The following is a 27,559-nucleotide window of genomic DNA, read 5'->3' on the forward strand; positions in this document are numbered from 1 at the left end:
GTATGGTAACACTTATCACTTCCACACTTCTGTGAGTATTTTGGAAGACCCGCATCAGCAGAAAAGGCCTTGCACAGAAAGATTTCACTGTGTGTGATGATCCTTCAAATGGTGACTGACTTCTTGGAATGCACAGTCACTTGCTGTGATGCTGTATCAGAATTCTTCACATTACCTGGTGTGAAAAAAGGCAGAACCTTTCTTATAAACTATTTAGTCTTGTCACAAAAAGTGAAACTATAATGAGAAGGTGTTGAGGGATTATATCTGAATTTATAAAGACTTAGGCCATTATAGTACATTACAGTAAATGAAAGGTATTGTTAATTCTCAGTTACTTCTATCCTCTCATGTCAGAGGTCTCTCTCTTCAGGCTGCTTAGGAAACAGCTTGCAGCTGTTTGTGCTGAGGAATTTCTTAGTAGTGGCTGACAGTGGCTCCGAGGTGAGACAGGGGTGACTTTTGTATGGAGGGTCCATGTATGACAAACTAAGGATTTGTTCCGTGAAGTGGAAGGAAGACTACTATAAATAATGATTCCAGCGTTGTGGCCCTAAATAATTACCTGCCTGCCATTTGCTTTTGTGTCTGCCATTGACAGGTCTGCATCCACAGCATGGCTAATTGTGAGTTCAGCTCTGCTCAGGGTTCTCTACTAGTAATAAACATCATCTGCAGCAGATTAATAAACCTGTGTACTGATTTTTCTGTAGAAATTATGATTTCTGTAGGAATGCTTTGGAACAGTGGTTGACTATGAAGCCCTGCTAACATAGAGATAATAGATGTGCTAACTAACACACTGTTGGATTCTGGTATCTAGCACGCTTCTGAGAAGACTTACTTGTACTGCTACTAACTGATTAAAACTCAGTTGAGAGTGGAATTGTAAGCCACTGAAGTGTGGTCCATAGACTACTGCTGTATCCATAGCTAACCCTCCATCCCATCACAGAAAATATCTTGGATTGCAGTCTTTTATTTTTTGTTTATCAACTGAGCAATTTGAAAATCATTATGCTAAGTACCTTAAGGCATCTCTTTCAACAGCAGAATGGTATGCTCCCCGACTTCCACTGGGGAGTAGGTGGAGAAAACTGAAACCATTAAAAGTCAAGCTTGTCACTGCATCCTTGTTCTTAGGCTGTGGGCTACCATTCAAAAAACCCTAACTAAGAACTTAAAAAATTGCAGAACTGTTTTATACCATTTTCCTCTCCTCTCCAGAAAATTCCTCACCATCAGGAATGCATGGCCCTCCTGTCTGACACAAAGGCTGGCTTTTAAAAATGGACAGCCCTCCATAAAAAGCTCATGACAATAGTCTTGTAGTTCCCACTGTGCGCTTCACAGTTTGGTTTTTTTTCTCTCCTCTGATTTTCTTGTGATGCTGACACAAGCAGCGTGGTGGTATAGTTAACAGGCAGCTCAGGAGAGCTTGTTTAGGATATCCTTCCTTTCTTCCCTAGATATTTCAAATGAGACTAACAGGAAACTTGCCTCTCCTAATGAACAGAATCAGGAGCAGAATTATCTTTTTGTTTGTTTGTTTGTTTTCCATTACTAACTCATTACCAGTTCAGACCATGTTTTGCCTCTTAACTTAAAAATGGTATGGCAACTCCTTGTGATGTGTGAAAGTCCAATGCATGCTGTAACTGAAATCACAGCAGAAGCTGGTATATCTGTGGTGTGTTTGTGATATATGGTATTATATCATGCTCCCAGCAGGCCAACAGCATGCACTGTCCTTTATAACTTTCTCCATGGGAATAGTTAGACAGTGAGAGATGGAGAAACCAGCAGCAGTTAAAAAACAAAACAACCATAACAAAAACAAAAACAGAAAAAAACAACATCCAAGAAGTCCAAGAAAGAAATGTAGTTATCTACAAGAGGTTATTTAATTGTTATATTTATTGTGCAGTAAGATAGGGAGAATTAAGATTGCTCTCCAGAATGCTTTTATCTTGTGTTAATATTTCTGCTTTAATGTCTTCTCAACTAGTCCTCTTTGGAACCTGTGTGCCTCCCTGTTTTGCCTGATGAGCAGAAATTTTGCACTTACCCTTATTTATTTAAAGCCATGGTAACCACCATACTGAAATATCATCTTCAGTCCAAGTCTGAACAGTGGCTGATGATGCAGAGGTCTGCTCTCTAATAAAACAGGGCTCATGAAGGACAAGTTCTGAAAGGCAGTTACACCCTGGCTTCAAGCATTTGCTCTAATTTCAAGGCTTTCCCATGTGGTGTTGCTCAATATGTAGCAAAACAAGTTCTTGCGAGTCCCCTGAGCATTCCTGTCTACATAACAGATTAAATATTCACACTTCATTAGTTTTTTTCTCCTTTCCTCTGTCTGTCTACCCCCTAGAAATAAAACCCAGAACAAAAGACCTACTACAAGCAAAACTTGGAGAATTGCTTCTCTTATTGCAATATACTATTTATCAATTATGGAGATACTTAGGACAGTTCTGTCACAGTGTTCAATGTAAACATTTATTTACAGGAGTAATTTTGCTTTGGTTGCAGTAGGGGTCAAGAAAAGGGAGTTAAATGTTGTAATGCAGTATTGTGCAATTCCTGGCTTTCAAACTGAAAATGATGAGCAAGCCTGCATAGGCCTCTCACACATCAGAATCTGGCCACTGATTCTTACCACACCCACTCCTTAAGGGATGTTCTACCGTGAAAGCAAAGAGTGGGCCTGCAGTTCCTGAAAACTAGTTTATCTCTTAGATTACCTCTAGTTTATGCTGTTTGAAGGTAAACCGTAGGATCCCTGAACAGGTTCCTACCAGCAAACGCAGCTGGCTCTCTGTTTCTGAACAAGTCTTGTAGGTGAAGTGGTATCTCAGCTTCCATATTTCTTAGACTGTGGAGCTGAAGGGCATTCTTCCATGACAGTTACTTTTTTTTTTTTTTTCTTTTTTGGAGCTGCTCCTCTGAGGCTTGTTTCTATAATTTCTGCCTAGACTGAAGATCCTCTTGAGCTTTAGGGGCCTACATACGTGCCTCACAGTATGGTATTTGTGATGGCTCATGCTGTGCCACTCAGATACTATGAGAAGCGAGAAACTCTGGATGGGTGCAGGCTAGGGAAGCAGGCTAAGAAATCCATCATTCTTTTAGCAGTATGTCTTTCAGGCTACTTGACTGCACCAGTTGAATAGAGATCTTTCATCAGGTAAAAATGGTAGGACTCCTGCACAGTTAGACCCACCTTTGGGAGTACTCTCTGTTTTCTGTTGTTTGTTTCTTGCTCAGAGTCTGCATAGAAGATACAGCACTTGTAGTATGGTGTCTTGGGGGTAGCTGCTGGGGCTACTCATGTCCTGTGGTCCTCCCTTGCATGATCAACACAGACAGGGGACCTCTAGAAAAGGAGAAGCAGCCCCTCCCTACTGGTAGCCACTAGCATCCCCAAGCTCTGTTTCTGTCCAAAAGGAGAAGTATGAGCAAAATGTCACTTCCTACAACTCTGACATTCAAACTGGTTCTTCTAAGGCCTTTGGGCATAGCGCTGAAACATACTTGCTCAAGACAGCTGTTCAAAACAAAAGGTGGAGACATCAGTTCAGATTTGTCTCTACTCTTGCAGTATCTTATGTGCAGATAAATTTGTGGGTGGTTGTCTGCCTACATGCTTTTCTGGATTCTTACAAGTTGGGTTTATGTGCACCTTCATATTCTGCCTTATTAAATTAGCAGGCACAGAGGAATCCTCTGAAATACCCTTCCAAAATCCCTGGTTCATGAAGAATTTCTCTAAATTACAGTATCTGAATAGCTGGGGAAAAAAAAAAATCTCACAAAACCCTATTTGGAATGGATTCAGAAATACTTCTGCTTTTTCTTTTAAATCTTATTATTTGGGGGAACTCTTCAGATGGGTGTGCTGGCAAGCATGTTGCATGCAGACCAAGGTAATAATAGTGAAACAAAATTCAGTAACTACTGATTGGCTGGATTTGGCCAGGAGAGGTTTATCAAGGATGCCTCTGACAGCTTTTTTTCTGATGTGATTATTATTTTTCCATAAATTGAAGCTATAAGGCTTGATAATACACAACTGAGGATTATGTCCCTCGTATTTTTTTTTATGTTATGTTAACAAACTATGTAGTACTTTAATGCTTATTTCTGAAACAAAGTGGACAGTGTTGTTTGACAACTTGCACTTGATTAAATGTAAAACTTTTTCTTAATTTAGTGATGTGTTTAGGAGAATACTGTAACTTACTGAATATACAACGGTGATAACTGTTTACAATAACTTTACAATTCCTACTGTTCAGTGGTAGCCAACTTGTTTAAGAATTAAAAGTAAGGCAGCTGTCAATCTTGGAAAAATGAATGCAGTCCTGCTACTACTAGATTCTGCGGGATGGATACCACAGGTTTAAATGGCAGCGGAATTGTATTCCAACTCTCTGTCTTAAGTGCTTATGACTAAAAGGCGACTTGCCTTGTGCTCGTTTATGTATTCCTATGTATAGTACATCAGTTAGAAATCTGTTAATGGTTGATTTGTAACACTAGAACGTTCATGGGGATCACAGTGGGATTCTTGTTCATTTGTTTTTGTTAGTTTATGATGAGAGACTTAGACATTTTGGAATGTATAACATTTATCCTTGTGCTGGAATTGTTTACATGCAAAAAGGTATTTATGATTTTTTGCAAAATGCAATGTGCAATTTTGTACACGTGTTTTAAACTAAAGAGTTTATAAGGAAGATATTGTATGTACAATACTTGGACATGAGTATTATTTCTTTGATATAAATATCTAGAGGAAAATTAAAGTTGCTTTATATTCATATTTTTGGCTGATATTTTTTTTCATTTTTTCACCTCAAGGCATAGTTGTAATTTTGGTGAAAAATCCAAAAACTGGTTAATCTAGGTTTATCCCATATTATCTTATTGTGTCTTTCCTTTCAATTGTGTCAGCATTTTGAAGTGCAAGGAAGGATTTCTGCTGGTAATTATGCTGCTCTTTGGGATAACTTCTCTATACACTAGTGTAGACGCAACACCAAAATAAATAAATAAAATCAGAAGCAGAGAGGAGAAAGCCCAGCTGTTGTGATGTCAGATCCTAACCTGTTCCTAACACACCACTGCTGTATGGGTTCAGGTTGGCTGTGTCTTGGCTTTCCTGCTTTAGCAGAACCATGGATGGTAAGAACTTTTCCTGAAGACAGATCTGCAACAAATCTGTTGAATAAAGCAGTGCTTTTTTTCCCACTCTCATGATCATGTCCATAACTGCATTTCAACATATTCCCACGAGAGGGCTGCTCAGCAAGCACTGCTGGAAACACCCCAGAGGTTCCACTTGAAAACTTTACTGGAAAGGCAACCCTGCCTTGCAGATAAATCCTTCCCAGCCAGTCACTTGCAGAGTGCCACAGTGCCAGACCTAAGCAAGAATACTCAGAGAATGCCAAGCTCTAGCAGAAGCTGAGAAGCTTGGCTGCAGAGGCTGCCTTACAGCCTGCATTCTGTAATACAGCCAGATCCTGAGTAGCTCTGCAGAAGTACAGAGGTGCTCTGGCACTGAAGAGATAGCAGAGTGGCTGACTTCTGGTTTAAACCATGCATTTTAATGTGGCAGAACCTGGCGTGTAAATGTTGGAGGAGAAGAAAAAGGAGCTGCAAGTGTGCTGTAATTCAAGTGGTTGTACATAGGCACTCAGACATAACAATCATATAATCCATTGGTGTTGGATTACTGCGTCTTCTAAATAGGAACCATGTCTCCTTTGGTGCCCTGGGAGTTATTTAATGCTTTTTAATCTTTATTTTGTGCATGGCTGCAGGCTGTACTTAACACATGCTAGCCAGACTGCTCCATACAGATTTCCACTCCACTCCATGCAGATTTCTTCCTGTGAGAGTCCACAGTACTCTTGCAATACTCTTCATGCTTACTAAACTGAATACAGACAAGAGACAGAACAACAAGATGGTGAGAGTCTTAAATGCTCTGATAGGTGCTAGAGGGCATTGTTTCTAATTTTGGATGTTAATTTGAGCTACACAGCCCACTTACATCAAAAAGTGTTTTTAAGTGTATACAGTAATCAGGCTATTTGTTCCCTTAAAGCTCACAGTTCTGGAGCAAGAAGGAGCAGGAGCTAAAGTGATATTCTGCTCTATACCTTCAGGGGCAGTAAGGGACACTGAGCAGGACCAGGAAGCACGAGCAGTGAATAACTGGCTCAGAGCCTGGTGTCAAGCGGGAAACTTTGGGTTCTTTGATCATGGGGCAGTTTACTCGGCCCCTGGCCTGTTGTCTGTCCGTGGAACCCACCCATCTCAAAGAGGGCAACGAATACTAGTGCAGGAGCTAGCGGGGCTTATTGAAAGAGCTTTAAACTAGCTACAAGGGGGGAAGGGGACAAAACAGGTCTCTCAAGAGATGAGCCTAAGGGAACGTTGCTTGAGCTGGGGGAGGCAGATGACTTGACTGAAGTGCATCTACACCAATGAACGCAGCATGAGCAACAAGCATGAAGAGTTGGAAGTGATTGTGAGTCAGGCTAATTATGACCTTGTTGCTATCACCAGAACATGATGGGACCACTCCCATGACTGGAGTGCTACAGTCTCGATGGCTACAAGCTCTTCAGAAGGGATAGAGGAGGCAAGAAGGGTGGTGGTGTGGCCCTTTATATTCAGGACTGTTTTGATGTTGAAGAGCTTGGGGTTGGGAATGACAGAGTGGAATGTCTACAGGTAAGGATCAGGGGGAAGGCCTGTAAGAGCAACATCTTGGTGGGGGTCTGTTATAGACCACCTAATCAGGATGAAAAGTTTGATGAGGCATTCTATGAGCAGCTTGTGGAAGTTGCATGATCACCAGTGCTTGTTCTCATTGGAGACTTCAACTTCCCTGATATATGTTGGAAATATAATACAGCACAGAGGAAGCAATCCAGGAGGTTTCTAGACTGCAACTGTTAGGAGAGCCTACCAGGGGTGGTGCCCTGCTAGACCTGGTTTTCGGTAACAGAGAAGGACTGGTGGGAGAAGTGAAGGTTGGGGTCCGTCTTGGGCAGAGTGACCATGGAATTGTAGAATTCTCTATTTGTGGAGATGTCAAAAGAGTGACCAGTAAAACTACCTTCTTGAACTTCCAGAGGGTGGACTTTGATCTATTCATGGTGCTTGTAGCGTGGGTCCCTTGGGAGTCACTTCTCAAAAGGGGTAAAGGGGTCTAGGAAGCCTGTATGCTCCTCAAGATGGAAAACTTAAAGGCGCAAGAACAGGCTGTCCCTGAGTACCATAAGGCGAGCCGTAGGGGGAGACAACTGGTGTGGATGAGCCAGGAACTATTGTTGAAACTCAGGGAGAAAAAGAGAGTCTATGTCCTCTGGAAGAAGGGGCAGGCTACTTGGGGAGATTACAAGGGAGTAGCTAAGGTATGCAGGGAGGAAGTTAGGAAGGCAAAAGCCCAACTTGAACTCAGGTCGGCCACTGCAGTAAAAAACAACAAAAAATCCTTTTATAAATATATCAACGGCAAAAGAAGAACCAAGGATATTTCTCATCCTATAATTGATGCAGCAGGGAATGTGGCCACTGAGGACAAGGAGAAGGTTGAGGTCCTCAATGCCTTCTTTACAACTGCCTTTAATAGCCAGACCAGTTATCTGCTGGGCATTTTATACCCCGATCTGGAAGTCAAGGACCCTACTCAGAATATACCCCCAGTGATCCAAGTGGAGACAGTCAGAGAGCTTCTCCTCCATCTGGACCCTCACAAGTCCATGGGACTGGATGGGTTACCTCTTTGGGTGCTGAGAGAGCTGGCAGGGGTGATTGCCGAACCCCTCTCGGACATCTATCAGCGCTCCTGGTTAACTGAAGGGGTCCCAGAGGATGAGAGGCTTGCTGATGTGACTCCCATCTTCAAGAAGGGCTGTAAGGAGGATTGGGGGAATTATAGGCCTGTCAGCCTGACCTCGATAAAAAAAGAAAGTAATGGAGCAAATCATCTTGGGTGAGATTGCACGGCACACACATGATGTCCAGGGGATCAGGCCCAGCCAGCACGGGTTCATGAAGGGCAGGTTGTGCTTGACCAACCTCATCTCCTCATATGAGTGGGTGACCAGACTGGTAGACGAGGGAAAGGCTTTCAATGTAGTCTACCTAGACTTCAGCAAAGCCTTTGACACTGTCTCTCACAGGCTGCTTTCTCCTAAGGAAACTGGCAGCCCATGGCCTGGACAGGTATACACTTCTTTGGATAAGGAACTGGCTAGAGGGCTGTGCCCAATGGGTAGTGGTTAATGGAATTAAGTCCAGCTGGTGACCCGTTACAAGTGGTGTCCCGCAGGGGTCGGTACTGGGATCCATCTTGGTTAATATAATCATTGATGACCTAGATGAGGGGATTGAGTGCACCCTCAGTAAGTTTGCAGATGACACCAAGTTGGGAGGTGGTGTGGATCTGCCTGAGGGTAGGGAGGCCCTACAGAGGGATCTAGATCAGTTGGATCGCTGGGCTGAGATGAATGGGATGAGGTTCAACAAGGCCAAGTGTCGGGTCCTGCACTTTGGCCGCAATAACCCCAAGCAGCGTTATAGGCTTGGGGATGAGTGGTTGGATGATTGTGAAGAAGAGAGAGATCTGGGGGTGTTGGTTGATGCTTGGCTGAACATGAGCCAACAGTGTGCCCAGGTGGCCAAGAGGGCCGATGGCATCCTGGCCTGCATTAGAAATAGTGTGGCCAGCAGGAGCAGGGAGGTGATCATCCCCCTCTACTCAGCACTGGTGCGGCCGCACCTCAAGTACTGTGTTCAGTTTTGGGCCCCTCACTACAGGAAAGATGTTGAGGCCCTGGAATGTGTCCAGAGAAGGGCAACAAAACTGGTGAGGGGTCTGGAGCACAAGTCTTATGAGAAGCGGCTGAGGCCGCTGCGATTGTTTAGTCTGGAGAAGAGGAGGCTCAGGGGGGACCTCAATGCACTCTATAACTTCCTGAAGGGGGGTTGGGTTGAAGAGGGGTTCGGCCTCTTCTCCCAGGCAACAAACAGGACCCAGGGAAACAGCTGCAAGTTGTACCAGAGGAGGTTTAGATTGGACATAAGGAAATACTTTCTCTCTCAGCAAGTGGTCAGGCTGAATGGCCTGCTCAGGGAGGTGGTGGAGTTGGCGTCCCTGGCAGTGTTCAAGAGGCATCTGAATGAGGAGCTGCGAGTTATGGTTTAGCAGCCTGTGCTAGCAGTGGTAGTGAGAAGACGGTTGGACTAGATGATCTTATAGGTCGTTTCCAACCTTGTGATTCTGTGATTCTGGTGGAGGGTGTCTCAGAGGTGCCTTCAGAAATAGAAGCGCTCATCAAGGACACAGTTTCAATTGTTTGAGCTCTGTTATACAATAATTGTGGAGTAAAAGCTGGATGATTTGTTTGTTGAATGCTAGCCTGCAGAACCATGTTCATCTTTTTTGGCCTCTGAGATGGCCCTTTTCTCTTCACCACCCTATTACTAGAGGCCTTGCACAAATCGAGCAGACACAGCTATTGTAAGGCTTCCAAAGACAGTGTCCTAAGGTAGTAACTCATCCCATCACCAGACAGACTTAGAGGTGTTGCCTGCTTGTAGACCAAGTTTCTTCCTCTTCATGTCCTTCAGATGGATCTGGCAATTGAATCAGTTGCCAGAAGCTAAGTGGCAGGTGATCACAAAAGCAGGGGCATCTTTCAATGATTCTGATGTGAGCTGATTATTTTCTGCTCCACCTACAGATGGATAACAGCTGTTGCTGTATTACTGTAATTTTCCAAACCTTCCACCTTCTTAGGTGTGACGTAGCAATGTTCAAGATATGACACAGAAGTTGTGTTGGGTTTCCCCCCACCAACAGTACATGAGATCAGGAAGTGTAAATAGCAAGTTTTCATCACATTTGGGCAAATGTTTCCTTATGCGAGCCACACATCTGAAATTCCCACCTTCCTCGCTATTACTCTCAAATGTCAGCCCAGTGCCATCATGACGAGGCCCTCTGTTCTGGCAGCAGTTGGATGGCAGCAACCTGCTGTCTGTTCTATGCCCACTGCCCTTTGGTGCAGGGCCTTTCCCTGACCCCCACCTTTCCTTCCCCTGACAGCTCCATGCTGTTCCCTCAGGCCCAGTTGCTGTCACAGAGAGCAGAGCTCAGTACTGCCCTGTGCTCCCTGTGAGAGCTGCATCTGCCATGAGGGCTGCCCTCAGCTCCTCTGTTCTGCACTGAGCTCACCAAGAGTCCTCTTCACACACCTTGCCTCCAGACCCTTCATTGTCTTCATAGCCCTCCTTTGGATGCTCTCTACTAGCTTGATGCCCTTCCTACACTCACCCAGCAGGCAGTGCAGCCCCTCCCCTTGCCCAGTGGCAGCACTGGGCCTGGTGCACCCTAAGGTATGGTTGTCCCTTTGGGCTGCAGGACACACTGTTCCCTCGTGTTCAGGAATAAAGCACACCACAGACCTGGAGGGGCAGGAGGAGAGGAACAGGGTAGCCAGATTGTTTCATTTTGCCTCTTTCTTGCAGCTTTCACTAATTTATGGCTGCACCAGGTGTCAACTGTTCCCAGAGCTGCCATGTGGTGCTGAGTGACTACTGGTCTGCTCCAGCCCAGTGTCTCCCCCACGTTAACCATTGGTACCTTTTCTCTGAATGAACTGCACTGCCTGTGCTGCACAGGCCTAGGACTAAGCCTAAGCCGTCATTTTTATTCTTCTTTTGAACTAAGTTGTTTTTTCTTTGGGACCCAGCAGAGCAGACTCCCTGCTGGTATTTTCCAGTATTCTCAGTAAAAACCTAAGCACAAATCTAGTTGATGCTCTGCAGACCCTGATACTCACAGACAAATAGAATCTCTTTGCTTCCCTCCCCATCCTTCACCTTTCCTCCATGCCAGATCTCCTTTTTGTTGACCCTGTCGTAATCTGCACACTTTACCTCAGTGCTGCATCTCTTTCTGCTCTGTTCTCCTCACCTCACTGTCTCCAGGGCCGCCCTCATTTGCAGCTGTGTGGGCTATTGCTCAGCCCTCTCACTCTCTGAGCCCTCCTCAAGGACACTGAAACTACACGCAGGCAGGAGTGCTCACCTCCATATTTTTGCCTGTTGATTTGCCAAAAAATAAAAAATAAAAAAAAAAATTCCCATTCAGAGCTAGCAAATGGATTGATGGCTGCACTGCCAAAGAGAAGACACTCCACAACACCAGTGTTGTGAGAATGCAGGTAGTGCAGCCTTGCTGTCTATGCTGGGTAAGACCCAGATACAGCCACTGCAAGAACTTGGCCCTAAGAGCTGGATGGGCTTTGCAGGTTTGGCTCTCATCTCTGAGGAGCTCCTAGACTGCACTACTCACTGAGATTTTTAGTTAGCATAATTATTTAAGTGGAGAGAAAATGTATGAAGATCCTGGAGAAAGAATTACACAAGAAAGAGCAATAAACACACTTAGGGGTAAAAAATAAAAATTAAAAAAATAGCATGGGAAAACTTGCAGCTAATACCTGTAACACACATTAGAAAATCAGCAGCCTCCAGGTAAAATCTAACATACAACAAAAATGCTGGATTACCTCTACTGTCTTGCCACAGGACAAGGCTCTCCAGCCTTGGAGACCAAGTACGAGTTGCTGTGAGGAAGGTCTTCCAGTTGGTTTTCTACTAGCTGAAGGCTTCTGGAGAGTATTAGGCTTTTAACTGCAGATGCAGGTGCTAGCCTGCTGGATGACCTCAGGACTGAGAAAGCTCTCCCTGACTGCTCTCTTGTTGACTGCTCCGAAATCTGTTTCCATACAACCCAGGAGCAAGACAGAGCTTCTTAACTGAAGATCTTTAACCCCCTCTATCCCCTTAGGATCACTATATTCATTTCAATAGTTATGAGGCCTCATTCACCACTTGCTCTGTGTCACAGGACACTTGCCCCGTAGGTGAGTTTGTTCTCCCCTTCACCTGCATGGCACTGGCTACTGCAGGTGGCTGGTAGGGAGCCTCTCCCTGCTCTTATCTGTTACTTGTTTCAATTTACTTCAGAAGAGGCATGGGATGGGTATGACTCTGCCACTTTTAATAAGTGGCTACAAGTCTCCTGTTGGGCTGTGTATCACTGGGTTGCCCTTTCCTCACCTAGCAGTGAGGCACGCAGGAGGGATGAAGAAAGCCCATATCCTTGTGATCTGATGTCCGTCTGAGCACCTCAGGGTGTGGATAAGTGTGAGTACGATACTGAATGCACAGTGAAGTAAGAACCTGGGCAAATAGGAGTGAGGTAGTGTCTGGGATTGCAGAGCAAATACTGGCCTGCAAAACACTTCGGCAGATTGCTGAGAAGCAGCCAGCACAGGGCGAAGTGCAGAGCAGACAAAGCACTGCCTGTTTGCTTGCCCATGCAGAGGACTTGAATGCAAAGTATGGGTCACTCAGTCCTCTCAGGCAGACACAGAAGGTGAAAGAAGGGGAGGAAGGGGTGGAGGGCACACATGTGCCCAAATGTCTTACCAGGACTGTTCACGGTTTAAAAGCTACTAATGTGCAGCTGTAACCCTGGCAGGAAGCCCCCATGCCACTCTAGAGGCAAGAAAGTGAAAGTTCATGCACCTAAGCACCTGAATAGCAGAAAAAACACTTGTGCACACCCCTGAGGGATGGTTCACCAACAAACCTGGAATGTCACCTCCCTTCAATGACTGCTGGAACGAGGAAGAGACCAAAGCCTGCCCTGATCAACGCTCTTCTTCCCTGGCCTGCAGAGACCTGCTCCTAACAGCCATGCTGTGGAAATGCCCTGGAACAGTGCCTTCTCCCTGCTAACTTCTATTAGATAGCCCTCACAAAGCACCAGGCCAGCTGCAAATGGTACCTGCTGTGCCAGGTACCATGCTGAGCCTAGTCTCCATCCAAGCCTGGCCCTATCTATACATGGACCTACATTTGGGGGAGGACAAGCTGTTGGTGCTGTGGGAGTGGGGGCTGCTATCACCCACCTGGACTTTTGTCTGTGTTGCTTCACATTCACTTGCTGTCCCAAGCCTGGAGTAAGCTGGAAACGTGGGAAAACACTGGTCCAAGTTGGTGAGAAGGTAGAGACATTCGAAGCAGTTCCTTGGGCACACAGTAGTAGGCACTTCAGAAAAAAAAAACCAAAAAAAACGACAAGATGAAAGATTTTCCATCTGCAATTCCTCTCTACTTCTGTCAATAAGCATGTGAAACTTCTGGAGGGAGGGCTTGCTCTGGAACTTCACATTTAATAATTCGCATGGGAATGACACAGATTTGTTTAGAAACTTCTGGAAACTGCACACATTCCTGATCTCAGCAACAAAAAGTTAATGGTGCACCTTATAAAACAGTCCATCCTTCTGCTGACTTAAGACCCACTCTCTGCTAATGTCATTAATATAACCCCAGGCCTCATGGTTTCTTAGACCTCCTCTGCTCTGCAGGTGAAGTGCCCTACTGTCTTCACTGTTTTTTTTTTGACAGAGCTGTCCCATAAGTCCTGCTTCTCAAAGTCCTTCCTGGTTCTACTACACCCATGTGTGGGTGGAGAGGCTAGAGCTACACAGACTGCTCACAGTCCAGACACAACAGGGAATTATGTTAACAGTTTTATTTTTGGTTATTCATTCCATTCCTTGTAGTTCTCAGCCCTTGGTTTCCTCTCCTGACCCCTCCTGAGCACGCCAAGCTATTCATGGTACCACCTGGGGCTCTATCTGAGCAGTGACAGGCCTGGTGTCTGTCTACATGCAGCCATGGCAAGGACTGCTTTTACTTTGTGCACAGTGTTCTGCATTCATCAAATCTGAGTTTCGTCTGTCACTTAATTCCTCTGTTACTCTGACAGTGAAGAAGACTTGTGCTGCTGTTAAGTAAAAGGACAGCTTGCTAGACTCCTGGCTGCCACATGAACCTTGACAGTGTAGGTGAGGATGAAAAGTCATTGAGTTTGCAAAGATTCTGAAACAAAAGTGTAAAGTTAAAACTTATCCTATCCACAACATAATCACTGATATGCAGAGTTCTAGTCTATCCACTCCTGCCTGGCTTGTTTTTCTTTTAGAGCAGCCTTCAGAACAGGTCCTGCCTTTGGAAAGTCCAGGGCTGCTCCAAACCTGGAATTGGGCATTAGTACCCAATGTTGTTTCTGGGGAATGCTGACTTTCCCTACTGCAGATGGAGCACTCATATGACACTCTGTACACTATGTATCATCTATTTACATCTCTTTTTACATTTGCAACAGATGGCTTGGCACCATTATTTTATTTTTATTTTTTTAATTAAGGGGAAAATGTATCTAAAAGCTCACATATTTTCTGGAGCCTCTAGGGTTTACTTTTTCAGCACCAATGTTGAGGTTTTCAGCAAAAGGACCTCCATTACCTTTCCCCTGACTTACATGAAGAGGGATCACACAAAAGATGCAGGGAGGGGAGAGGGAGTAAGCAAGCAGAAACTTGCAAGGGAGATAGAAGAAGGCAGCAATAAATAAAAAAAGATGAAATTGAGACAGAACAGACCTATGGACAATAGTAGGAGGGCAGGAGAAGACAAGAAGTGGTAGTGCTAACAAATGCTGTGCTCAAAAGCTGTTCTGACTCATGTCCCACGAAAGCATGAGCTTACTTTATAAGTACAAAACTTAACAAGTAATGAGTTCAACAGTTGGTTTCTTGTTCCTCTTTCAGCATTCAGGGTGATATAATATTTTCTTTGCAAAAATAAGATTCGGGAAGAAGGAGGAGGGCTGCTGTAAACCAGAACTTCCTCAAACTTGTGTGACTCCTAGAGTTGGTGGTGTAAGCATGTTGCCATCTTGGTTTGACCTAGAAGTGCTTTTGCTGTCAGAAGAAAGAAGAGAAGCTCAAGATATGATAGACCATGAGCAGCCACCTTACTGAAATATCAGATTACATTTGCCTGGAAAGCAAAACATCTTTGAGAAGTTAGGGATGAAAATAGTGACCAGAGTTGCCAGATACAAACATCATCCTTGTGTACAAAGTCAGGCCCTGCGCATGGACGTTGTGCAAGGCTGCCGCCATCCGTTGGGTGGTGGTTAGAGCTTGGTGTGAGAGGGCTCTCAGCATGAAACATGAGAATTCTGTATGGACACAAAAGGATTTAATCTCCATCCTTGCTGCACAGGAGCATGTCTGAGCGAAGGAAGCTTTCCTTGAGGTAGAACATCTGCCAACAGCCTCATCAAGGTTGTAGTACTATGAGTAGACAATTATCTGATCTGTCGTTCTCTACAGCAATGACTGTAGAGTGCAATTTTAGGTGCAAAGTCTTTTTTTAATTTTTTTTTATTTTTAACATGACAATCCCTTATATAACATCTCTCATGAAAGGAGCATGTGCAGACAGAGCTTTGGGCAGCGGCTGCAAGATCCCTCAGTAGCGAATGGACAAATGATGTGCTCTATTTATAAAAAATCTCTCATAGCTTGAGCATATGCATCTTCTGAGTGAGATGCCTCTCTTTTCCTAGACTGTTCTGACCCATGGACCTTCACTGCAGTAAATCAGATGATGCTCCTACTGTTTCTTGCTTGATGCTTCTTAGCAAGCAAACATGGCATGGTGGGTGGATACAAAGCTGGTTTACATTTTTACACTAGTTTTACTCCTCTGTAAATCCTACTCAGTAGTGACTAATCCACAAGTTGATTCCCCTTTCCCATTTGGATTATTTTATTTTCACTAGATTTTGGTATTTGGAAGAGTTTAACCATTTAGGGACTACTTATTATGATTGTTCTAATGCTATAAGGCTGGCTCTAAGGCAGTACACCAGTGCTGCTTGTATGTAGCAGTAAATCCCAAGACTGCAATAAAAGCAAAGGTAATAGAAATTGTAAGACACAAACCTCCCTGGAAAAAGAAAAAAATAAAAAGTATACTTGAAGGAGAAAGGCACAGAAAAAGCAGATTGTGAAATAAACTACCGCAAATGCCTATAAGAAATCAGGTAAGTAACCAAGATGAAAGAAGCCCACCCATCCTGGCTCTACTTGTGAATGGTCCTGTAATGACAGGGGCAGTTTGGGCCCTGTAGCCTGTGCTTACTGTCATCTTTTCCAGGAAGTGCTACTCAGGACAGAACCCAGGAAGACACAAGCAAGCCAAAGCTGTGCTACTTTGTGAAGAGTTGTGTAACTAACTCCTGCCAGCCTTAGGTCAGTCCATAGCAGCTCAGAGATAGGCAGTGACTCCTCAGTGTACCGTGAACCATGCTCGAGGAACCTCAAAAGAGCCAGGTGGCCTTCAGGAATGCTGGAGAGCAGAAGGTGGATGGTTGGACTAGATGATCTTAGAGGTCTTTTCCAACCTTAATGACTTTATGATTCTAACAACCTCACCATCTCTCAGAGGTTCTGGGCCAGATCATGCAGCTCAGCCTTAAGCCCAGGGATCAGTTTGTCTCTCTGTCTGAAGGTGAAGTGGCTGTGCAGCACTAAGGACACACTGGGGCTGTGGCTCCTCTCCATCCACTCAACAACACTGGCATCCACTGCTCAGGCTGCCGCTGCAAACTAGCTTTGTTTACTGGCTGTCTCACAGTCCACTTAGGGTCATCAGAGGCCTCTGCTATGCTCTGATCTCCCCAGTCTCTGCAAAGGAGCATACCTTACCTAGAGCTATTCTCTCAGCCATTTTCTTGTGTGCTGGTGTACTCCTACCTCTCCTCCTCCTCCAAATGGTAAGGATCTACTTGCTACCTTCTCAGGAGAAGAAGCCCAGAGAGGGATTTTGGAGTCATAGAATTATAGAATTGTAGAATCATAGGGGTTGGAAGGGACCTCAAGAGATCATCGAGTCCAACCCCCCTGCCAAAGCAGGTTCCCTACACCAGGTCACACAGGTAGGTGTCCAGGCGGGTCTTGAATATCTCCAGAGAAGGAGACTCCACCACCCCCCTGGGCAGCCTGTGCCAGTGCTCCATCACCCTCACCGTAAAGAAGCTCTTGCACACATTCGTGCAGAACCTCCTATGATGCAGTTTCTGTCAGTTCCCCCTTGTCCTGTCTCCACACACTGCTGAAAAGAGTCTGTCCTCGCCACTTTGTCCCCCACGCCTCAGATATTTATAAACCTAAATCAGGACCTTTCTCAGTCTCCTTTTCTCAAGGCTAAAGAGACCCAGTTCACTTAGCCTTTCTTCATAGGGGAGATCCTCCAGGCTCTTCACCATCTCTGTGGACTTCCGTTGGACTCTTTCCAAGAGATCCCTGTCTGTTTTATACTGGGAAGCCCAGAACTGAACGCAGTACTCCTGGTGAGGCCTCACCAGGGCAGAGTAGAGGGGAAGGATCACCTCCCTTGACCTGCTGGCCACGCTCTTTTTAATGCATCCCAGAATGCCATTGGCCCTCTTGGCCACGAGGGCACACTGCTGGCTCATGGTCTACCTTTCGTCCACCAGGACACTCAGGTCCCTCTCTACAGAGCTCCTCTCCAGCAGCTCATCCCCCAGCTTGTACTGGTGCATGCAATTATTCCTCCCTAGGTGCAGAACTCTACGCTTGCTTTTGTTAAATTTCATCCAGTTTCTGACTGCCCAGCTCTCCAGCCTGTCCAGGTCTTGCTGAATGGCAGCACAGCCTTCAGGCATATCAGCCAATCCTCCCAACTTTGTATCATCAGCAAACTTGCTGAGGGTGGCCACTATCCCCTCATCAAGGTCATTGATGAAGATGTTGAACAAGACTGGACCCAGCATGGACCCCTGGGGGACACTGCTGGTTACAGGTCTCAAACCGGACTCTGCACCACCAACGACAACCCTCTGTGCTCTGCCAGTCAGCCAGTTCTCAACCCACTTGACTGTCCACTCATCTATCCCACACTTCCTTAGCTTTGTTATAAGGATGTCATGGGAGACAGTATCAAATGCCCTGCTGAAATCAAGGTAGACTACATCCACTGCCTTCCCCCCATCCACCCAGCCAGTGACAACATCGTAGAAGGCCACCAGATTGGTCCAGCATGACCTCCCCTTGGTGAACCCATGCTGGCTACTCCTGATAACCTCCTTTTCTTCCAATTGTCTGGAGATGGAATCCAGCACAAGCTGTTCCATCGCCTTTCCAGGGATAGAGGTGAGGCTGACTGGCCTACAATTAGCAGGATCTTCCTTCCTGCCCTTTTTGAAGACCGGAGTGACACTGACTCCAGTCATCAGGCACATCCTGCATTCTCCAAGACCTCTCAAAGATGATAGCAGTTCAGCAATCACCTCCGCCAGCTCCCTCAGCACCTGAGGATGCACCCCATCAGGTCCCATGGATTTATGAACATTAGCATTGCCTAGGTGCTCATGGACCACCTCTTCCCTGACTAAAGGAAAATCTCTCATTCCCCAGACCCCCTCACAAACCTCCAGGGTCTGGGATTCCTGGGGGAGAGCTTTTTCACTGAAGACAGAAGCAAAGAAGGCATTCAGTATCTCCGCCTTCTCAGCACCCCCCATTACCAGAACACCCCCCTCACATAGTAGGGGGCCCACATTCTCCCTAATCTTCCTTTAACTGTTAACATACTTAAAAAAGCACTTTTGTCAGATTCAATTCCAGATGTGCTTTAGCCTTCCTTGTTGCATCCCTGCAGGCCCTGACAACCTTTCTATATTCTTCCCAAGTGGTCAGACCCTTTTTCCACATTTCATGGACCTTCTTCCCTTTGAGTTTGTTAATGAACTCCTTGCTCATCTATGCAGGTTTCCTGCCACCCCTTCCTGATTTCTTGCTCACAGGGATGCACTGATCCTGAGCTTGGAAGAAGAGCTGTTTAAATGCTGACCAGCTCTCACAGGCCCCCTTACCTTCTAATACCCTAGCCCACGGGATAGCTTCAAGTAGGTCCTGGAAGAGATCAAAGTTGGCTCTCCTAAAGCCCAGGGTAGCAATCCTACTTTTTGCTTTGCTCCTTCCACTCAGGATCTTGAACTCCACCATCTTGTGATCACTACAACCCAAGCTGCCCCCAACCTTTACTTCCTTAACAACTCCTTCCTTATTAGTGAGAATAAGGTCCAGTAACACCCCTCCCCACATCGGTTCCTCCACCACCTGCATCAGAAAGTTGTCTTCAACACATTGCAAGAACTGTCTGGACCATGCATGCTTGGCCAAGTTGCTCATCCAGCAAATATCTGGATAATTAATAAGTCTCCCATGAGCACCAGCGCCTGGGAATGTGACACTATTTCTAATTGCTTATGGAAGGCCTCATCAACCTCCTCTTCCTGATCAGGGGGCCTGTAGTACACACCCACAACAGTGTCACCCTTACCAGCCTGCCCCTTGATTCTCACCTACAAGCTCTCCACTGCTATCACTCTCCCCCAGGTGGAGTTCAATACATTCTAACTGCTCTCTCACATAAAGAGCAACTCTACCACCTTGCCCTGCCAGCCGATCTTTCCTAAAAAGCACATAGCCCTCCATGGCAATATTCCAGTCATGAGAGCTGTCCCACCACGTCTCTGTGATCACAATGAGATCATGGCCTTGCGACCACACACAGATCTCCAACTCTTCCTGTTTATTTCCCATGCTGCACACATTAGTGTACAGACACTTAAGGGAAGCAGCATCCCCCTGTCCTTCACTAGTCCTAGGAACTCCACTCTCTTCACCCAGCAAGCTGTTTCGAGCCTTAAGCTACCCCCTTGGCCCCAACGGCCCTCATTTTGTCCCCTTCCCCTTCATATCTAGTTTAAAGACCTGTCAATAAGTCCCACCAGTTCCTCAGCTAGAATCCTCCTACCCCTTGGAGACAGGCTGCTTCCACCTGCAGCCATCATGCCAGGTGCCAAGTAAATTGCTCCGTGGTCAAAAAAAACCAAAATTCCGATGTTTGCACCAACTCTTAAGCCATTTATTTAAGAAGAGGGCCTTTTGGATCCTCCCAGTATCCTTCCCTGCCACTGAAGGTGTAGAAGAAAAAATCACCTGCACACCTGTTCCTTCAACTACCTGCCCCAGTCTCCTGAAGTCAACTTTGATAGTCTTCAGGCTTTTCTCAGTGACTTCGTCACTGCCAGCCTGAACTATCCATAGTTCTGAACTACCCATAGTGGGTAGTAATCATCACTTCTGAACTACCCATAGTGGGTAGTATCATCACTTCATCATTCACTATCATCACTTCTGAACTACCCATAGTGGGTAGTAATCAGAAGGGCGGATCAGTCCGGGAAGTCTCCTAGAAATGTCCCTGACCCGTGCCCCAGGAAGACAGCTCACCTCCCTGCAGGCAGGGTGAGGCCAACATGTAGGACCCTTTGTTCCTCTCAGCAGGGAGTCACCTATGACAACCATCCTCTGTCCTTACAGGTGGAGGAATTCTTGAGGCGTGGGGTCAACTGCTTCACCCATGGCACCCTCATGGGTGGGCCTCCCTCCACACCTGTGCTCTCCTCTCCCTTGAGTTCCAAGGCCTCAAACCTATTCTGCACCTGGAGAGCTGAAGGTGGTTGGGATGGGGATGCCCACTTTGCCGAGTTGGTATCCGATATCACCTTGCCCTTTTAAAAGGGAGAGGTTTACAGTGCTTTTGCCAGAGCCCCCCCCTTCCCCCCCCCCCCCCCCCCCCCCGTACTTCACTGGTATTGTATTGCTAGGGGTAGGAGAGGGCAGGGGGCTCACCGCAGTAAGAACACAGTGTGCCTGCTGATTCCCCACTATCACCTGTTTGCAAGGCGACAGGGAGTGACATGCTCCGTGTGGAGCCTCAGCTGCATGCCAGGATCTCGGGGCCGATAAGGACTGGCACCACCAGTCAATCTCCCTCTCACGATCCTTTATGGCCCTCAGCCTCTCCACCTCCTCCTTCCGGCAGACCACAAGACTGAGAAAGTCATTTACCTGGTCACACCTTACACAAACGCTGCCTCCATCACCTGGCACTGTAAAGGCCAGGCTCTGGCACTCATCACAGCCAGTGACCTGCACACTAGCATGCCGTTTTGGGACCTCAGTCTGGGTCTCCACTCTTCTTGGCTGCAGCCTTCCTCATACGTGTGCAGGGGACCTCTGTCTGGGTCTCCACATTTTTCCTGGCGGTAGCCTTATGCTCCAGCCATAGCAAACCCACTAACACTAGCACAAATTAGAATAGCCTTAACAAGGGTGCGAATGAACAACCCCGCCCAGCTACTGGTAGTGCTGGCTCTGCCCTCACCCCGTTAAGAGGTCATTGACAGGTGCTCCCGCACCTGTCACTCGTTTCAGTGACAATAGTGACGATACTCCTCCTCTTCTTGGTGGGCAGTGCCCTCCCAGAGGCTCTTTCTGGGCAGTGGGCGCGGATGGAGAGCTGTTGCCCTGGCAACGCCCCCTCCGCGTCAGCCGCTCCGGGAGAGCTGCCGGGATGCTCTGATGCCTCGGCAATCCCTGGATGAGGGAAATCGAGCGAATCCCCTGTGCACCCCGCGATCAGCCGCCTCGACTCTGGCTCCGAAGCAGCGAACCTCGGCAATCAAGGAGTCTCCCTCTCTGGAGACACTCAAGACCTGCCTGGACGCCTACCTCTGCAACCTGGTCTAGAGAGGCTGCTTTAGCAGGGGGTTTGAACTTGATGATCTCTAGTGGTCCCTTGCAGCCCCTATAATTCTGTGATTCTGTGATTCTCCTGTTCCACAGCAATGAATCTCCTGAGGTGCAATCTCCTGGCTTATGAGGAAGCATCTCGGCTATTCTTTATGTCCTTCTACCCCCAGATCTACTGTGGCATCTCCAGTGTGAACTGGTGAGAGACTCAGTGAGATATACAGTGGAGCACAAGGCAGAACAGAAAAAAAAAATGTCTGCTGCTTTGAGGCCCACTCGGCTGTTTGTGCTTGTAATATATAAACTTAGAATCATAGAATCACAAGGTTTGAAAGGACCTACAAGATCATCTAGTCCAACCGTCAGCCCATTACCATTGCTACCACAAGCACTAAACCATTTCTTGTTTCCCCTTATCCAGATGCCTCCTGAACACTGCCAGGGATGGTGACTCCACCACCTCCCTGGGCAGGCCATTCCAGTGCCTGGCCACTCGCTGAGAGAAAAAGTATTTCCTTATGTCCAATCTAAACCTCCTCTGGTACAACTTGTGGACATTTCCTTGGGTCCTGTCTGTTGCCTGAGAGGAGGCCGAACCCCTCCTCATCACAACCTCCCTTCAGGAAGTTGTACAGTGCAGTGAAGTCCCCCCTGAGCCTTCTCCAGACTAAACAATCCCAGCGGCCTCAGCCGCTTCTCATAAGACTTGTGCTCCAGACCCCTCACCAGTTTTGTTGCCCTTCTCTGGACACATTCGAGGGCCTCAATGTAGTGAGGGGTCCAAAACTGAACACAATACTTGAGGTACATCCTCAGCAGGGCAGAGAACCGGAGGATGATCACCTCCCTGCTCCTGCTGGCTACACTGCCAGCTCACATTCAGCCGAGCATCAACCAACACCCCCAGGTCCCTTTCCTCTTCACACTCATCCAACCACTCATCCCCAAGCCTATAACGCTGCTTGGGGTTATTGCGGCCAAAGTGCAGGACCCGACACTTGGCCTTGCTGAACCTCATCCCATTCATCTCAGCCCAGCGATCCAACTGATCTAGATCCCTCTGTAGGGCCTCCCTACCCTCAGGCAGATCCACACCACCTCCCAACTTGGTGTCATCTGCAAACTTACTGAGGGTGCACTCAATCCCCTCATCTAGGTCATCAATGATTATATTAACCAAGATGGATCCCAGTACCGACCCCTGCGGGACACCACTTGTAACGGGTCACCAGCTGGACTTAATTCCATTAACCACTACCCATTGGGCACAGCCCTCTAGCCAGTTCCTTATCCAAAGAAGTGTATACCTGTCCAGGCCATGGGCTGCCAGTTTCCTTAGGAGAAAGCAGCCTGTGAGAGACAGTGTCAAAGGCTTTGCTGAAGTCTAAGTAGACTACATCGACAGTCTTTCCCTCGTCTACCAGTCTGGTCATTTACTGCTATCAATCACCTCTTTCTTCCAAACAAGACTAAGTGAATCAACAGCAAAGATCTGAATCTAGGAAAGGGTTTTCCTAGCAGACAGAATGGGCAGTTTGTGGGATATCCAGATGTTGGTGACACTATGTTGACAGTCCTCATGATTTTAATCATGTGTCTTTACATATTCTAGATTTTGATTGTTGTTGTTGATTTTTTTCTTTTTCTGAGCCTCTTGTAGTTGCAAAATGATAACCCAGCTCTTCTTTTCTTCCCATATAGAGCAATGGTTTGTTTGTTTGTTTTGTGGGAGCTGTGAACAAAACCATGAGAACAAGAACCCCAAGGACTCAAAAAATATCTATGTGTAAATAAAGGCTAACACCACAGAGATTATTTTCAATGTAATGCCTTGCTTTTCTTCAAGGAAAGACTTGCACTCAGCAGCCTCTATGACAGAGAAAACCATCCTCTCCAGACATGATTGAAACTGTATGCAGTAGCTCCTCAGTACACGGGCTCTTCTCCAGTCTCCCAGCTGCAAAAAGAACCCTGGCTAACATGCATGTTCACTACACTGCTGTGCTTCTGATATTTTCTTCTCCCAAACCAGGGGCACTGCCAAGAAACAAAAACCAAAAAGCTGCTGGACTTCAGGTTCTTCATCCTTCCTTAAGGAAGGCAGCAGATTAAGAATGCCCAGCTCCTTGAGAAAAGAGGAAAGGATAGGGCTGTCCTGAACTGTCTTCTTCAAGTTGCTATGCTTGACTTTTTAACCAGGTACCTTTTTCACTTTCCTTACTGATGAGTTGAGCTCATGAGCCAATGAGTTGAGAGCTAGGCTGGATGGGACATTCAGGGACAAGGTACTAACTATTGTGAGGTAGGAGTGACTCATTAAAACTTGCTTTGCAGTATTTACTGTGCACCAAAATAAAGAAGTGGGACGGGAAATATGTTGGGAAAAACCAATAAGGAAGAGAGAAATAAGCCTAGAGCAATTTCATGTTTTTATGTTGAACTCTGTAGAGGGACTAAAAACATCATCTTGACTTAAACTGGCTCAGTAATGAGGAATGCATTAATAGCTAGTTTGAGTCAATTTGCATTCAACAGAATCCCATGAGCTTCTGATATGAGTCCAGACATGAAGGCAGGAGTGTCATGTAACACAGCCCCTGGCACACAGCTGCCACAGTGGTGAAGAAGGCAAGAAAGACACAAATGTGACCTTGTGCTATGGAGAGTAAGATGCTTCCCAAGAGTTGGCAAGTCTCTCTCTCAGAAAGATGTTTTATCCATAGGTGCTTGTAATGAATACAACATGGCACAGGTTATTTTCTTGTTTTCCTACTTCCCTGTCTTGATGTTAGGAAAACAAAGTTTCCAGAAAGAAGGCAGAAACAAGGAGGAGGGAGAAATATATTTTTGACTATGAAGTGCAGCATATGCTAGTGTGAAACTGAACAGATTTCCATGTAGCATATTCTAGCCAATTTATTAGTAACACCTGATATACCCATGGTTCCTAGATACCTGCCAGCAATGAGCAATTTGCTTAATATTGTGATAATATTGTATTATTGACTTAATTTGTTCCTTTCCCCTTCCCTCCCACCAATTAATCTGTTAGTCATGTTTTCCTGGAAAATATGAGACAAACAATGTGTTTTTAATATCAGAATTGAATAGTATTGTAAACAGTCATTATGTCCTGAAATAAGATGGTACCATATTGTTAGCACAGGGATTTTAAACAAACTCCTGGGATGCACTGTTCAGGTCTGCTAGCTGATACATACAGATTTGTTAGAAACACAGGACAGGCTTGGTTAGATCAAGACTCAAGACTAGTCTCATCTCTATTAAGGCCCAGGGCCAGCTGCCTTTCATTTTTCTACCCCTTTCCAAAGATGAAATAATAATACAGACAAAAGCCCTGCCAGATGCTGATCTTCAACTAGAAGGCTCTCAGAAAGAGGTTCCACCACTGTCCCAGACAATACCCTTTGCTGGTTCCCTTTAGCAAGTTTCTTCTAATCGAAGCTTTACTTCCTACAGTTCAGCTCACTGTCACTTCTCCTAATTACATCATATAGAGTTCCTTTCTAATGTATTTAAAGACAGTAATTACATCTCCATCATTCTACCCTCTATTCAAAATGCCAATCCCTTCAATGTTACACTTGGTAGATTTTTCATAATTCATGTGCCTTTCTTCTAGTATTAACATCAACAAAGAACTACAATATATTTAGATGTTCTCACAGATGACCATACAATACAAATAACAGTAACAAAAGTAGACCTTTTCCTTTCCCTTTTCCACCCAACAGTGTAACTAGCCCCCAACACTTACCGAAAGACTTATGACAGAAAGGCAAAATACAAAATTACCTAGGCATGAAGAAAACTTAGCTATGTTTGATAGACTCTCAATATGATACAGAGGATGGGCCTACAAATGGGACAAATCCTTCTAAAATAGCCATCCACCCTGTCATCCAAGAAACTCTTGTATTCACCTAATCTTCCCAATGCAAATACAGAGGCAGCAGCAAAAAGGACAAGTGTCAAAATTTCAACCTTGTTTAACAACATCATACTACATATACATAAATACATAAACACTATATTTCTGTAATCATAAAATGGTGCACCAAAGCAAGCTAAAAGCTTGTTGCAAAGCGTACCGTCAGCAACACAGGAGGTTCCCTCTGAACATGAAGAAGCACTACAGGACTGAGCAGTGGTACAAGTTACCTGGAGAGGTTGTAAAGTCTCCTACTTGTAGAGAGATGGGCCTGGGCAGCCTGTTCCAGGTGTTCCGATGGAGCAGTGGCTGGAGCTGATGGACCCAGAGGTCCCTGTCCACCTTACTTCCTGTGATTCTGCAAGTTCAGGAGACCTGCTCTAACTTGTCCCTGGGCTTTCCAGCTAAGACTTGTTAATCATTTCTTATCAGAACAGAACATATCTTCCCAATAGCCGGGAATCGTTCATGAACTGAAGAAAAAGCAGAGGATTGCAGCACAGGCTATTCACATCTTCTTTCAGCTTTTAAAATTACAAAGACTATGTTTTGTTGTCTTCAATTTAGCTCACTAATGAATGCTCATGTACCTACTTTACACTTTTATTTGTTTGCAGGATTGATATCTGAACATGCTTAATAATAGTCTACACTTATTTAGCATCCTAAAATTTAAGCCCTATGATACCACTGTAGCTATAAGCAAAGACTGAGGGATTAGAGGTTGGAGAAAAACCCAACGGGAAGGGATCAGGGAGATGTGAAGGCATCGGTTGGACTGTTCAGGGAAAAGACATTTAATGCACCAATATAATTTTGGGACTATGACTGTAATTCTTATAACAGTAACAGTAAAGCTGGAAAGAGTTAGAGCCCGTGGACAGGATGTCCAGACATAGCATAATGATCAATCAAGACTGCAGAAGAGCTGTCAACAGCTTTAGGATGATGAAGGGGGAAAGGAGGAATAAATTAGACATTCACAGACAGAAAGCCAGTAAAATAAATCCATTTAATCTCTAACTTTAATAGCAATTTATTATCATTAAAAGTAACAAGAAGTAGGTTTAAATCTTTTTGTCTTAAAAGTCTAGTGTAACACACAGGATCCTGTTACAGTTCTGTGAAACCTATTGCAAAATTACATCCCCAAATTACACCACTCTGCCCCATCCTCACAGGCATCAATGGTGCAAGTCACAAACAACACAGAAACAGACTGTGTTATACAGTGCTTGTGCTAAGGTTATCATTAGGCCTTGAGATGCTACAAGTTATTCTGAAAAAATTCTGAAGTACAACTTTTCATTTTAGTTAATACTGATGAAATAATTAAATATTTCAGAGATTTTGGTGAAGCCTTAAGAATATTTAAAGAACTCTATTTTCCCCCATATCACTTCTTTTCTGCCTTTCTCCTCCTCTTATTTAGTGACATGGTTGCCCCATTCCACACAACAAAACTGTTTGCCCCTCTCAAAGTGTCACGTATTTCTTTCGCATTCTGAAGCTAGTAAGCACCAACACTGAACATTACTACCACAATAACTTGGCAGTTAAGGAATACTAAATGGTCATGTATTTACCTCCAGCTTCCTGGGAGCTCTACAGCTTCAGTTAAACTCAAGATGATAGCAGCACCCAAGACAGTTAACCTAGAACTAGTTCAGATTTGCCTGGAGGAGCAGCAGCCACACACTGCTGTTCAGCTGCATCTTCACACTGCAGCTGTTTGAAAAAAGAAAAGCCCGAGCAATTTGTAATACTGTTCACCAGTGCCCAGAAGAACCAACCGCCCCCCCACCTCAAAAAGAAAAAAAAAAAAAAAGCACACACTGGTGTGTATGCGGTGAACAGAATACAGGTAAATTTATGTAGCTATGCGGATGTGGTGTGTATGTACTTCCAGGTACAAAAGGTCTCTTCTTCAGGGACAGATTCCTTATGTTATTTCTCCATGAATGTCTTCATAGTATCGTGTGGAATTAGGGGCTTCAATGAAAACAAATCA

This window comes from Cyrtonyx montezumae, unplaced genomic scaffold (genome assembly GCF_038088225.1).
Source record: "Cyrtonyx montezumae isolate F1298 unplaced genomic scaffold, pur_monq_1.0 scaffold_29, whole genome shotgun sequence".
Lineage (NCBI taxonomy): Eukaryota > Metazoa > Chordata > Aves > Galliformes > Odontophoridae > Cyrtonyx > Cyrtonyx montezumae.